Source organism: Sceloporus occidentalis, unplaced genomic scaffold (assembly GCF_023333645.1).
Source record: "Sceloporus occidentalis isolate IW3139 unplaced genomic scaffold, rSceOcc1.0.p SCAF_135, whole genome shotgun sequence".
NCBI lineage: Eukaryota > Metazoa > Chordata > Lepidosauria > Squamata > Phrynosomatidae > Sceloporus > Sceloporus occidentalis.
The window spans coordinates 1432649-1445674 of NW_028317115.1; positions in this window are offsets into that span (position 1 = coordinate 1432649).

Here is a 13026-nt window from a genome sequence, read left to right on the forward strand (position 1 = left end):
GCGTAACACAGGAGGATCCAGGTCCCCTGCATCCTCCTGTGTTATGCCCCCCCCCTCCAACTTACCGGTGCTTCTGAGTCCCCAGTGCTTAGTCCGGGAAGCGTGTAGAGCTCTACGCGATTGTATTGTGTAGAGTTCTACGCAATTGTATCGCGTAGAGCTCTACACGCAGCCCGGACTAAGCACTGGGGACTCAGAAGCACCGGTAAGTTGGGGGGGGGCATAACACAGGAGGATCCAGGTCCCCTGCATCTGGGTCCCCAGTGCTTAGTCTGGGACTAAGCACCGGGGACTCAGAAGCACCGGTAAGTTGGGGGGGCATAACACAGGAGGATCCAGGTCCCCTGCATCGCTGCGGGGGATCTGGATCTTAGTCTCATAATCAGACCTATTTGAGGTCTGATTATAAGACAACCCTGATTGCTCTGGAAAAAACCTCGTCTTATAATCGAGCAAATACGGTATTTCAGTAGTAGTAGTCTTAGAGTAAAGGGATTTCTTTTTCTTTAAGAAACTTATTAAGCCAACTATGGCGTGCTGTCGGATTCTCACTTCTGACTGTAATGATCCAAAACTCCAATTTGTTGACCGGTCCACTGGGACAAAGAGAAATTGCAAAAAACACTAAAAACAAGTTTACAAAAGAAAAAGCTTGTGATGTCTCTGTAACATTTCTTGTATCATAACATAACCTTCAGTATCAGTGAGAGTGACAATCTAGATGCTACTTAAGCCTCCAGGATGGACTAGGTTTTTAAATATGCCGCTTCACATTGTTGCTTTTTCACAAGCTAAGAACCCAGCCATGCTGCAGACCCTTTAAACTCAACAGAACAGAATTTTTATAATAGCAACCAGGGCTGGGGCCCCAAATATGTAGTTTCTTTCAAAGAATTTTATATACTTCCTACCCGCTTGCTTTTTGACTTAAGGGAGGAGGAATAATAAAACCTCTGTTGAAGTGAATCTCAATTTGAAGAGAGTAGACCAGTACATAATTGGGACTGTGTTCTCTGCACAGCACGCCAGGTATCATTTTAGAGGAATTGTGAACTTCAGACATAAAAACAAAAAAAAAAATCTGCCCCCCCCCCAAAAAAAGCGAGTAACCCCTCATTAACCTCAGCCATAGCATCACAGTCTTGTGTCGGTGCGGGGTCAATTTTCCATATGCATGTCTTCCATTTGAACTATTTATCCATTGTCTATGGACAGAATTGTTTTGTGCATTTTTATTTTTTTAAAGTGATGATAAACTAGCAATACACACACTACAATATGATGGAAGAGATTTCACCAGCTAATTCAAATGTTTTCATAAACTTCTTAATTTATATAAAAAGAAAGGCATAATGCATGATTTCAGGATGACTGCATCAATGTACAGTAAGTGTCCAGGAGCAGTATTTAACTCACTGCTAAGTGGTTTCGCCACACGATGGCACCATAGGCTCAGAAGTGCACTTTAAAACCTCACAATTTATATATTGGGACAAAAAATACCTATAACAAAAGGTAAAGGTGCGTAAAGGTAGAAGTATTATTAAACACTCATCTACAGACACCAGGCAAGCCAGAAGGTTTGTTTTTCCCTCAGAAATCTAATGGTGCTGCCACAACCACAGGGGATTCTGGGTAGGAGCATGCAAATAAGGTAAACAATTATCACCACTTTATACATGGAACCCTTGAAAGTAATATATTAGGACAAGAAGCGATCCGATCAGGTCCAGCAATATGCAGCAATCATCATGCCCGGAAATTACATCGCTTCTCGGCAGTGAGAGAGAGGATGATTGCTGTACATTCTAGGTCCGGATTGAATTATCGCACAGTTAGGGAGCTATAGGCCACAAGGAACATACAGGACAGAAGTGCAAGATGTATGTACCGTGTGTATATATATATATATATATATATATATATAATTAAGAAAAATGGGCACTCACGGGTCTTTGTAGTAAAGTGCGTTTAACACCAATTTATTTAAGTCAGCACAGCCAACGTTTTGGACCACCTCCGGTCCTTTCTCAAGGCACTTTACTATTCTAGAATCTATTTAGCAGGTTTTTTATTAGCTTTTGTAAAACAGTAAAAGATTTTTCAAATAAAAGTGTAAAGGTGCTTTTTTTTCAACTTTTCATAGTTATTTTTTTTTAAAGAAATCTCTTCTTGTTCCGAAAAAACTTACGTAGGTAAACGAGAGAGAAGAAAATGACAGCTAAACACGAGCACCGCAAAAGTGTTAAACAAAAAAAACCCTTGGTCACGAAGGGTTCAAAAAATAACAAAACAGCCTGGTTCTTAAGGGGTTAAAACTGTATACATGTGTTCTGTCACACAACTATCCCCATGCAAATGAACAACAGCCTCTGCACGCTTTATATTTACCACTCACAATCAGTGTTCCCTCTAAGCTGTGCGCTTGTGTGCACGCACATAGCTTTTGGAGAGAACGCACACATCAAAAAATTGTGCGCACAACCAGTAGCATACCTAGCAGGGGGCGGGGAAGCCCGCACGGCATCCCTCCAGAGATGTCTGTCGCTAGAGGAGAAGGCTCGGTTGGGGAGATCAAGGATCTCCCTCTAACCGGCTTAAAGACAATCAAGGGAGCGGGAGGTCTGTTAATGGAGACCTCCGATCCTGCTCCCTTGCGATGCGCGCGGCAACTGATGCTGTGCGTCGGGATTTGATGTCGTATCCCGGCGCACAACACTGAAGCCACGCCCACCACCTTCCACACTGCACTGGGACAGGACACAGAAGAAGAAGAGGAGGAGGAAAAGTGACAGTAATAGTGAAAAGGTAGGAAAACATTCAGTGAGAGTGGATTAGTAAGTGTGTGAGAGTGATGGGTGTTATGCTGTAGATTAAACTGGATGTTTGTGAATGAGTGTGTGTGATAGCATGGATGTGTAAGTGGGGTGGAATAGCATGGCATAGGAAGGCTGTAATCAGATTCATATCATGCCCAGGCAGCCAGTACATGCTGGTGTGATTGCTGTTATATATATATATATATATATATATATATATATAATATTGTTGTTGATTTTTTTTTTGTCCAATTTTGGTGTGTTAACTTTTATTAAGAATTCAATAATAATATTAATATATATATATATATGATTGCTAACAGCAATCACACTCCTATCATGCCCAGGCAACCAATACATGCTAGATCTTGGGCATGATAGGTGTTTGCTATTATATTGTTTGCTGTTAAAAATTATATATATATATATATATATATATATATATTAATATTGTTAATGATTTTTTGTGTCTAATTTTGGTGTGTTACTTTTTTTTGTTTTTAAAGGCGGGAGGGTCATTTTCGGTTTTGGTCAAGTGAATGCTGAGTTTTCCGTTTCAGTACAGAATTTTCATTTCGGTGCATCCCTACTATATACTTTGTCCGAGTGGACAAAGTTCAAAGGTGCAGGCCTTAGTTCATGGCGCCCTTTGTCAGAAGCATCCAGAGAAGGTGGGCCAGGGCCCTGGTTGCCCAAAAAGATAGTCAGTAGTTCTCTGTGAATTGGAGGACGGTCCCAGCTCAGCCGGGGGCACATGGCTATCCCCCTCACCAGGGTAACAGGGGCACCTGGAGACTCTTTCTCCCTAGTCTTGGGAACTGAGTCTGGGGCAGCTGCCAGGCCAGGGCGGTTGCATGGAAGGAAAACCCTGCTGATCGGGCCGGGGGCACTCGGGGAACCAGGGAAACACGTAGAGGTAGTAAGAGGGGCCTCTACCGGGACACTGGAGTGACCTAGGGGACACACTGGGACAGGAACAGGTGCCCTTACAGGGTTATTGGGTGAGCTAAGCAGCTCTGCAGGGTACTCAGGGGACCCAGGGGAATACTCCGGGGCAGGGACAGGTGCCAATACTGGACCACCGGGAGGGTTAAGCAGACCCTCGATCTTTCTCTCTGGGACAGGTGCCTCTGCCTGGGCACGGGGAGAGTCAGAGGAACACTCTGGGACAGTGACCTGGGCTTCTAGGAGGACACTTGGGGAACCAGGGATCACTTCGGAGAACACAGGGATAGGAACCAGGGCCTGCGCCAGGCTACTGAGAGGACCCAGGGAACTCGGCAGCCCCTCTGGCGTCCTCGCTAGGTTAGGGAACGGTACCTCTACTGGGTCACCGGGGACTTCAGTGGGAACCTCTGGGGCAGTGACCCGGGCTTCTCCCAGGACACTCGGGAAATCAGGGGGACCGTCTGGGGCACTGGCTTCTACAGGCATAGCTAGGGGTTTGGTGAGGGGAATTGTGCCACTTACTCGGGCGGTGGGGACAGTCATCTCTTCTGCCGGGGTAGAGCAGCCAGGGTTGTTGGTGAGGACTTGGGTCGGAGCTTTTGGCTTCCTCCTCCGCTTCTTCTTGCTGGCGAGGACCTCGGTTCTTCTCGCCAGGGCAGGGGCCGCAGAGTAGGTGAAGAGGACCTCGGTCCCACTCCCGCAAGTTGTAGTATCATGCTCCCAGTCTCCTTGTAACTCCTGGAGCTCCACTCTCCGCAGCAATTCTTTATAGTCCCTCTCGAGCTGCCATTCCTCTTGGACCAGGCAATCCATAACAGCCTCCAGCTCGGGGGGAATAGCATAAACCAGGACTTCTGCACGGTTGTCCCAGATTGTATCCCTGCGGTACTGGCAGGGGCTTCCGAAGGACGAGTCAAATTGGAAGGCATCATATATCAGTCCTGGGTCGACGGGGCTATACAGCATCAGAGGGTCGCTGTGGTCTTCACCTGCTAACTGCTGGGAGAATCCCTGGTAGCGGCTCTGGAGGTCGAGCTCTGCATATATGAGACCCCTCAATTCGTCTTCCCACTCCGGCAACGGGTTCTCCCCCAGGAGTGGAACTCTTATATCCCACATTGTCCAGTACTGTGCCCAGTATGTTTCAAAGTGGGGATGGGAGAAATCATCCCTCCAGTCTGCAGGCGCAGACTCTATCTGCCATTGCTGGTGTTCCAGCTCACACACCTCGGCTGTAACCCGGTCTCTCTCACCCTCGGGTTCTCGGAAGGGTTGGATATCCTGGTATGATATTTTGGGGGTCTGTTCCCCTAGTCTGGGAGATACAGACCCACTCTGGCTCAGTTCCCGGTGACACATTTTAATCACCGCCGTCACTTGCTCCGATGTAGCCCCTCCTGGGTACAGGGATAGGTGCCATAGAATGTTCTTTTGTAGAGCACTCAGTCCGAGGCTCTCCTCTGGGGCATCCTGGTGCCGGTCCATCTCTCTGCAGTCCGCAATCAGAGTAGCCTTTCCTTTGCTACAAACCTCCAGGAGCTCTCTTGGTGTCTCTCGTCTGCAGTCCCAGTTGGTGGTTTGGATTTCACCCAAGTCGTGGGATTCTTCCCACCGCTGCCAACCAATGTTACAGGGTCACCGTACCCAAGGCTGGGTCCCCTGTTTGAGGGCTGAGGAATCACCAGTCAGTCCCTCATATGGATAGCACTCAGCTATCCACGGATCATCCAGACCACCATTCGTAGTAAACCAAGAAGAACTCTCTTTATTACAAACACACAGAACTTATATACAATCTCAATGCAATGTGTACCGAACCCAACCCCCAATCCCATCACTCACATCCCATCACAAATCCCATCAGTATACAGGGGATGTATCAGGTGAGGGGATTACAGAATACAATGGGTTCCCCCACCTGTGTTATCCCCCCTGTAGTGCGGGGGCCGTCTGGGCAGACAGGGCTGTGTTGGCTGATTAAGAGCCCCAGCCAGATTATAGGATCGTCTCTTTGAAGGCTGGGGCTGAATCCACATCAGTCTCTGGGCCGGTTACACAATAAACACAATATAATATATTACCGGGTCACGGTATACAGAACCGACACAAAAGTGCTCCGTGACCCGGCTAAACTTCATATGACACATGAGCCAGCTAGCCTGGCCCTGTCACAAGGACTCAAAACTTTAAAAGGGCCCTCCCCTCCTACTAACACCAGTGTTTTTTTCCTGCCCTACCAGGTAGGGGACTCGTCTACCTTTTATTATTTTCTAGGCTCTAGGTTGAGCCGTTTCCCCGGGCTAAGCCCCCATTCCTGGGGGATACCTTGCACCTCAGCCTGATGGCTGGTGCTGCGTCGCCCACGCTTGTCCCGGTCGCGGCAGTGTTCGCGGCTTCGGCAGCACCGTCGTCCCTGCGGTGATCGCGGCAGCACCGTCGTCCCTGCGGTGATCGCGGCAGCACCGTCGTCCCGGCGGTGATCGGGCCGCGGTGGCGCCGGCGGTGATCGTGGCCGCCGTCCTGGCGGTTAGCGCAGCAACTCCTCCGGCCGTGTTTACGGTGATCCGGCGGGTTGCCGGCTCCTCCTATAGCCGGGGACGCCTGCCGGTCTGGCTGTTCGGCGTACAGATGCCGCTGTTGCGGCTTACTGGCTTCGGCCAATATGGCGTCTGATGTCTTCCGGTTTTGGGCTTCTGCACTTCTGGTTGTGCGTTCCAAGCCTCGTTTTGGTTGTAATTCAAAATTTTGGCGCCAAACTCTCTGCTGTTGCAGATTCCAGCCTAATTTCAGCTCCCTTCACTGTATATATATATAGAAGGTAAGTGATTTGGATGTTGTGTGTGTTCCTGCTGTTTTCTTTTGCTCAGGTGCTGTTGCATCTTTCATCATGTCGGCCCCTGATAATTCTGAGCCGCCCTCTGTTGAGGACAAGCCTAAGAAAGCTGTTATGAAGTCTAAACATTCCCAATGCTCTGGGTGTCACAAGGCTTTGCTCAGGGTGTCACAAGGAAGAAACTCTGCTCCGCTTGCCTGAGGTCTGTAGCGGATTCTGAGCCCTTTGGGGGTAGGGAATTTTTGGTCTGGCTTAAAGAGGCGATGCAGTCTACCTTCTCTGCCTTCCGTCAGTCGGTTCCTGTTCCTGTTCCTGCCTATCATCACCTTCCCGCGGTACAAGACCCTGCTCTTCTGGGGCGTCAGCCCTTGTTCTCAGACTCTGAGTTTGATTATCCTGAGGTAGAGGAAGGTTCCTCAGAGGAAGGAGAGATCCGGGAGGAAAGTTCTTTTTTATTCCCGGTGGAGGAAATTGAGACTTTAATTTCTGCTGTGAGATCAGCTATGCATTTGGAGGAGGCCTCCACCCAGGAAAATGACTCTTTCTTTGGTGCCAGCTTCTCCAAACAGTCTGCCTCGTTTCCTGTTCATCCTGCGCTTTCTGACATTATCAAGCAGGAATGGAACCACCCGGAAAGGAGGGTTAACCTGTCCAGACGGGTTAAACGCATGTTTCCCTTTGATGAGAACTTTGCTGATTTTTGTGCTACCCCGCTGGTGGATACTGCTGTTATGAAGGTCTCCAGGAAGACTACTCTGCCGCTTGAGGATGGCTCTCATTTTTCTGACCATATGGAAAAGAAAGCCGAAGCTGCAGTTAAGAAATCTTTCGAGGCTTCAGCTGCGACCTTTAAACCTGGAATTGCTTCTGCCTCAGTTTCCAGAGCTGTCAAAATTTGGCTCTCCCATGTCGAGGAGGATATTGCTGCCAAAACCTCCAGGGAGACTATCCTCAAGAATGTTGCTGCCGTGAGATTGGCTGTGGATTTTCTCTGTGATGCCTCAATTGAAAACATCAGAATGACGGCCAGAGCTTCGGTGCTTTCGGTGGCAGCCAGAAGGGCCTTGTGGCTTAAGGCCTGGGCGGTGGATAATGCCTCTAAGAACAAGCTTCTTAATATCCCTTTTAAGGGCAAGACTTTATTTGGGGAAGAGCTGGAGTCCCTTTTGGAGAAGACCACAGGGGACAAGCATTGGATGCCTCAACGAAAGCCTCCTTCAAAAAGACGGCAGTCCTTTCGGCCTTTTTTCCCGGGACAATCTAGAGGCCATAGTTCTAGGTTCAACCCCTCGTCTAGAGAACAAAACTTTCGAGGCAGATTCCCTCGCGGAAGGGGGAGATTTGACAGGATCGCCTTCCCCAAAGCGTTTCAAGACCCCAAGAACGCTGCATGACGCCTCCTCCATTCCGGTGGGAGGAAGGCTCCGTTTTTTCACCGACAATTGGTTCTCACTCACCCGAGATCCCTGGGTGAGAGCCATTGTATCACACGGATATCAACTTCAATTCCGGACCAGACCTTCAGACCGTTTTTTGATCTCCCACCTTCCTCCAGACCAGGCAAGGCGGTCAGTCCTGTTATCCACCATTCAGCAGTTGTCAGACCTCAGAGTCCTGGTTCCTGTCCCCTGGCCAGAACTGGGCCAAGGGGTTTATTCTCCGGTTTTTCTGGTCCCCAAGAGACCGGGTGGTCTTCGCTTAATCATAGACTTGCGTTTTTTGAACAGTCACCTCCAGTTCATCAGGTTCAGGATGGAAACCGTAAGATCCACCCTCGACACCTTATGCCTCAACGACTTCATGGCTTCATTAGACCTAAAGGATGCATATTTCCATGTTCCCATCCATCTGTCCCATCAACGTTTCCTGAGAGTGGCGATTCCTCGGGGTTCAACTTTCCAGCATTTCCAGTTTCAAGCCCTTCCATTCGGATTGTCGGCGGCACCAAGAGTTTTCACAAAACTTCTGGCAGTCGTGGCGGCCCATCTCCGTGTCCAGGGAATCTCAGTCATTCCTTATCTGGACGATTGGCTTATCCATGCCCGGTCAGCGCAGATTCTTCGAGTTCATCTTTCCACGGTGGTCAACACATTACAGGATCTCGGCTGGATTCTGAACTGGGACAAATCCTGCACCGTTCCCTCTCAACATCTAGTGTTCCTGGGTCTTCGTCTGGATTCCTGCTCCGGGAAAGCTTTCCTTCCGACTGCCAGAATAGAGGGGATTCGATTCCTAGTACGCAGGATTCGCTCTGCGCACCGCAGCTCCTTGCGGTTATGTATGTCCCTGCTGGGCAAGATGGTCTCCAACTTATGCAGTACCCTGGGCTCTGGCCCACATGAGAATACTTCAGGGATTTGTCCTCAACCTTCTGGAAGACAACCCATTGGCTCTGGACAGGCGTGTCTGTCTTCCTCCGCAGGTCAGAGCTTCCCTCTCCTGGTGGCTCCAACGGAACGTCCTTGCCGCAGGGAGAAGATGGTCTCTTGTCTCCAAGGTACTTCTCACCACCGACGCCAGCGTCAAGGGATGGGGAGCTACGTATCAGGACCTGTTTGTGCAGGGTCTCTGGCCTCCAGCTACGAAACTTCTTCCCTCGAACTGTCTGGAGTTGCTTGCAGTAGAAAAAGCTCTGCATCACTGGGAGCATCTGCTCGCCGGCAAGGACATTTTGCTTCGTTCCGACAATCAAGCAGTGGTAGCCTATATCAACAGACAAGGGGGCACAAGAAGTCCTCGGCTTCTTCATATATCGCTCAGGATTTCCTTTTGGGCAGAGTACCATCACATGACTCTGTCCGCCATTCACCTCAGAGGAACTTTGAATTCTCAAGCAGATTTCCTGAGCAGAACTCCTGTGCTAAGCGGCGAATGGGCTCTGCATCCGATGGCCTTCAATCTAATCGTCCAACGGTGGGGCTTACCCGAGATCGACCTGATGGCATCCAGAGACAATGCTCAGATTCCGGTCTTCTTTTCCCTCAGGCCTCAGGATCATCCCTTGGCAATAGATGCCTTCTCACAAGAATGGAATTTCCATCTCGCATACGTTTTCCCTCCGTTTGCCCTAATCTCCAGGGTCCTACAGAAGATCAAGAAGGACCACGCCTCCGTGATCCTGATAGCACCAGACTGGCCGAAGCGGGTCTGGTATTCCGACTTGATCGCTCTAGGTCTCTCTCCCCCTCTGAAGCTCCCAGCTTGGAAAGACCTTCTACATCAGGGTCCATTCCTACACCCAAACCCTGCCGTGTTCCACCTGACGGCCTGGAGATTGAACGCGGACTGCTGAGAGCTCAAGGATTTTCTTGTCATGTGGCTGAGACTCTTCTGCAGAGTAGAAAGAAGGTTACCTCTCTGCGATACATTAAGATCCGGAAGAGATTTCACAGTTGGTGTTGTTCCAAGGGGATTTTGCCAACTTCCTGTTCCTCTGCCTCTGTTCTGGATTTCCTCCAGGAAGGATTCGACTGTGGACTTCAGCCTTCTACGATCCGGGTGCAGATTTCTGCCATCAATGCTCTCCTCAGGTTCGAGCTTATATCTCTGCCTGTGATCAGACGTTTTGCCAAGGCCATCGTCAGGATACGTCCTCGTTCGGTCACCAGGATGGTTCCGTGGGACCTGAATCTCGTCCTTCGAAGACTCACATTACCTCCTTTTGAGCCTCTTCAGTCGGTTTCTCTGTATCTATTATCGCTGAAGACAGCCTTCTTAGTAGCGATTACTTCCGCTCGTCGGATTTGTGAACTCCAGGCTTTGTCTATGAAGGAACCGTTTCTCCGTTTTTTCCCGGATAAGGTGGTTCTCTCTCTGCCGCCAGAGTTCGCACCCAAGGTTCAGTCGGCTTTCCACAAGAACCAGGAGATCGTGTTACCTACCTTTTTTCCTGCTCCTGGCTCAGATGAAGAAGTTCTTCACACTCTGGATCTGAAGAGATGCCTCACCATCTATTTGGAACGGACTCTACCCCTGCGTAGGTCCTCTCGTTTATTCGTGGCCTCTTCAGGGCCCAACAGGGGCATCAGTATCTCCAAGTCTTCCATCGCTAAGTGGATTGTTGCAACCATCACCTTGGCATATTCTGCAGCCGGCCAACCTACTCCTGTGGGGATCCGTGCCCACTCTACTAGGGCAGTCTCCACTTCCTGGGCTGAAAGATGTTGTCTTTCGCCCGATCAGATCTGCAAGGCAGCTACTTGGCGGACTCTCCATGCTTTTGTGCAGCATTACCGTCTCGACCAGATGGCTCAGGAGGACTCTCTTTTCGGTCGGAAGGTCCTTGAGGCTGTTTTGTCTCCTTAGTTTGCCCTCCCTTCTTCTTTGGTAAATCTATCCTAGTGTCACCTGGGATGGCAGGGAAACAGGAAGTTCTACTTACCGAGAGCTTCTTTTCCCTGTCAATCCCTGGTGACACGTTTTTGTTCCCTCCCTTCTTTTCAATAAATTTTGTTGCATCAGATTGCTTTGCCTGTGTGGTCTTTGGTATTCACTGGTGTTAGTAGGAGGGGAGGGCCCTTTTAAAGTTTTGAGTCCTGCCCTATCAGGTACGGAGGAGTCTATCCTAGTGTCACCAGGGATTGACAGGGAAAAGAAGCTCTCGGTAAGTAGAACTTCCTGTTTCCGGCGTATAAGACGACTTTTTAATCCATGAAAATCTTCTCAAAAGTCGGGGGTCGTCTTATACGCCGGGTACTGAAATTCAACGAGCCGGACGATTCCCCACGAAGCTGTAGCATATCTCTAGCAGAGGGGCGAGTGGAGAAGCCGCCTCCCCTGGGCCAGTCTTCAGGGCCACGCCGAGGTGGGTGCAAGATCTTGATCTCCCCAACTAGCCCTGATCAGCGATGAGCAGAGCTGGTTGGGGAGATCACGACCTCCCTCTAACTAGCCCAACATTAGGGAGCTCGAGGTCTGGCACTTCAGACCTCGGCTTCCGTGCTCCCTAATCACTACGCGCCGACTATTGATGCAGAGCGCAGGGATGACGTCATATCCCGGCGCTCGGCATCACTTGCCGGCACGTAGTGATGAGGGAGCAGTAAAGCAGAGGTCTGAAATGACAGACCTTACGCTCCCACAACTGGATGGAAGAAAGAAGATGAGAAAGGTAAGAGATGGGGAGTGTGTGTAAGAGCAGTGTAGGTATTTGTGTGTTTGTAAGCTGGTGTGTGTATATATATATATATATATATAATGTGTATATATATATATGTGTGTGTGTAAAGGCATGGGTGTGTGGTGAGGGCAGTGTATAAATGTGTATGTATGGACAGGCGTATGTTATTATGTGTAGATAGAGATATATATATATATATATATATATAATCTATATATATGTGTGTAAGGGCAGTGTATGTATGTATATGTCTGTATAACAACCAGCCAATCACCGGTAAGGTACATCGCTTGCCGTGATTGGCTGGTTGTTGTATACTGGGTAGAGGGGTAGTCTTATACGGCGAGTATAGCCCAAACTCTATATTTTAACTGGAAAAGTTGGGGGTCGTCTTATACGCCCAGTCGTCTTATATGCCGGAAGATACGGTAATACTATATTATCACACTATAACGTAGTGCATGAGCGAGCTGTACCAAATACATAGACTAAAAATTGAAATGTAACATTTGCAGAAGCATATTGTGTGCACAAAATTTTGGCTCTGGAAAAAATTTTGCACAAGACAAATTTTCTGCGCACACCACCTAAGCAAAATTAGAGGGAACACTGCTCACCATATTATGACCACCTTTTAGCGCTTACATAAAAATGGTCAAATGATACATTTATGTAATTTACACAGTGGCCAGAAAAAGTAAATTTTCTCAAATGTGTTCAGTTCTTTTAAGTTTTTGACTGTCAGAATACACAATATCTTCTTGGGAGCTTGAATTAAACGTGTCTGAATCACTAGGACTGTTAATGCATCTCTTTAGGAATAATTCTTTGGCGGCTGAGGTTCTGGGTATAATGTGAAAAACGTTATCCAAATATTCTATAATGGAGATTTTCTTCCCTTTCATGGTTTAAAAAAAAAAAATTACACTCTGGACAAAACCGATGGGTAAATAGGTGCTACATAACTTATAACTTCTTATATCCAGTAGGAGTTGGATGATCACACTGAGCATAGGCATTGGGATCCACAATACATGTTTTTGTCATAGCTACAGGAGACAAATACTTCTATATTTTGAAAAGGTTCATTTTTATGTAGATACATCTACTAGGCGATCATTGTGATAAGCAAATAGTTTTGTCTATATGTTTGCATGTCTTCGGGCCAGAAAGGATAAAGCCTTAATAAAGAGGAAGTTTGATATGTCCAAGAGTGACTGTGAATTTCTTCCCCCACGCTGAGTAAGGTTTTCTATAATCTTCCTTGTAGAAAAAAGATGAACTCTGTAAAAGAAACATTTCTAAGT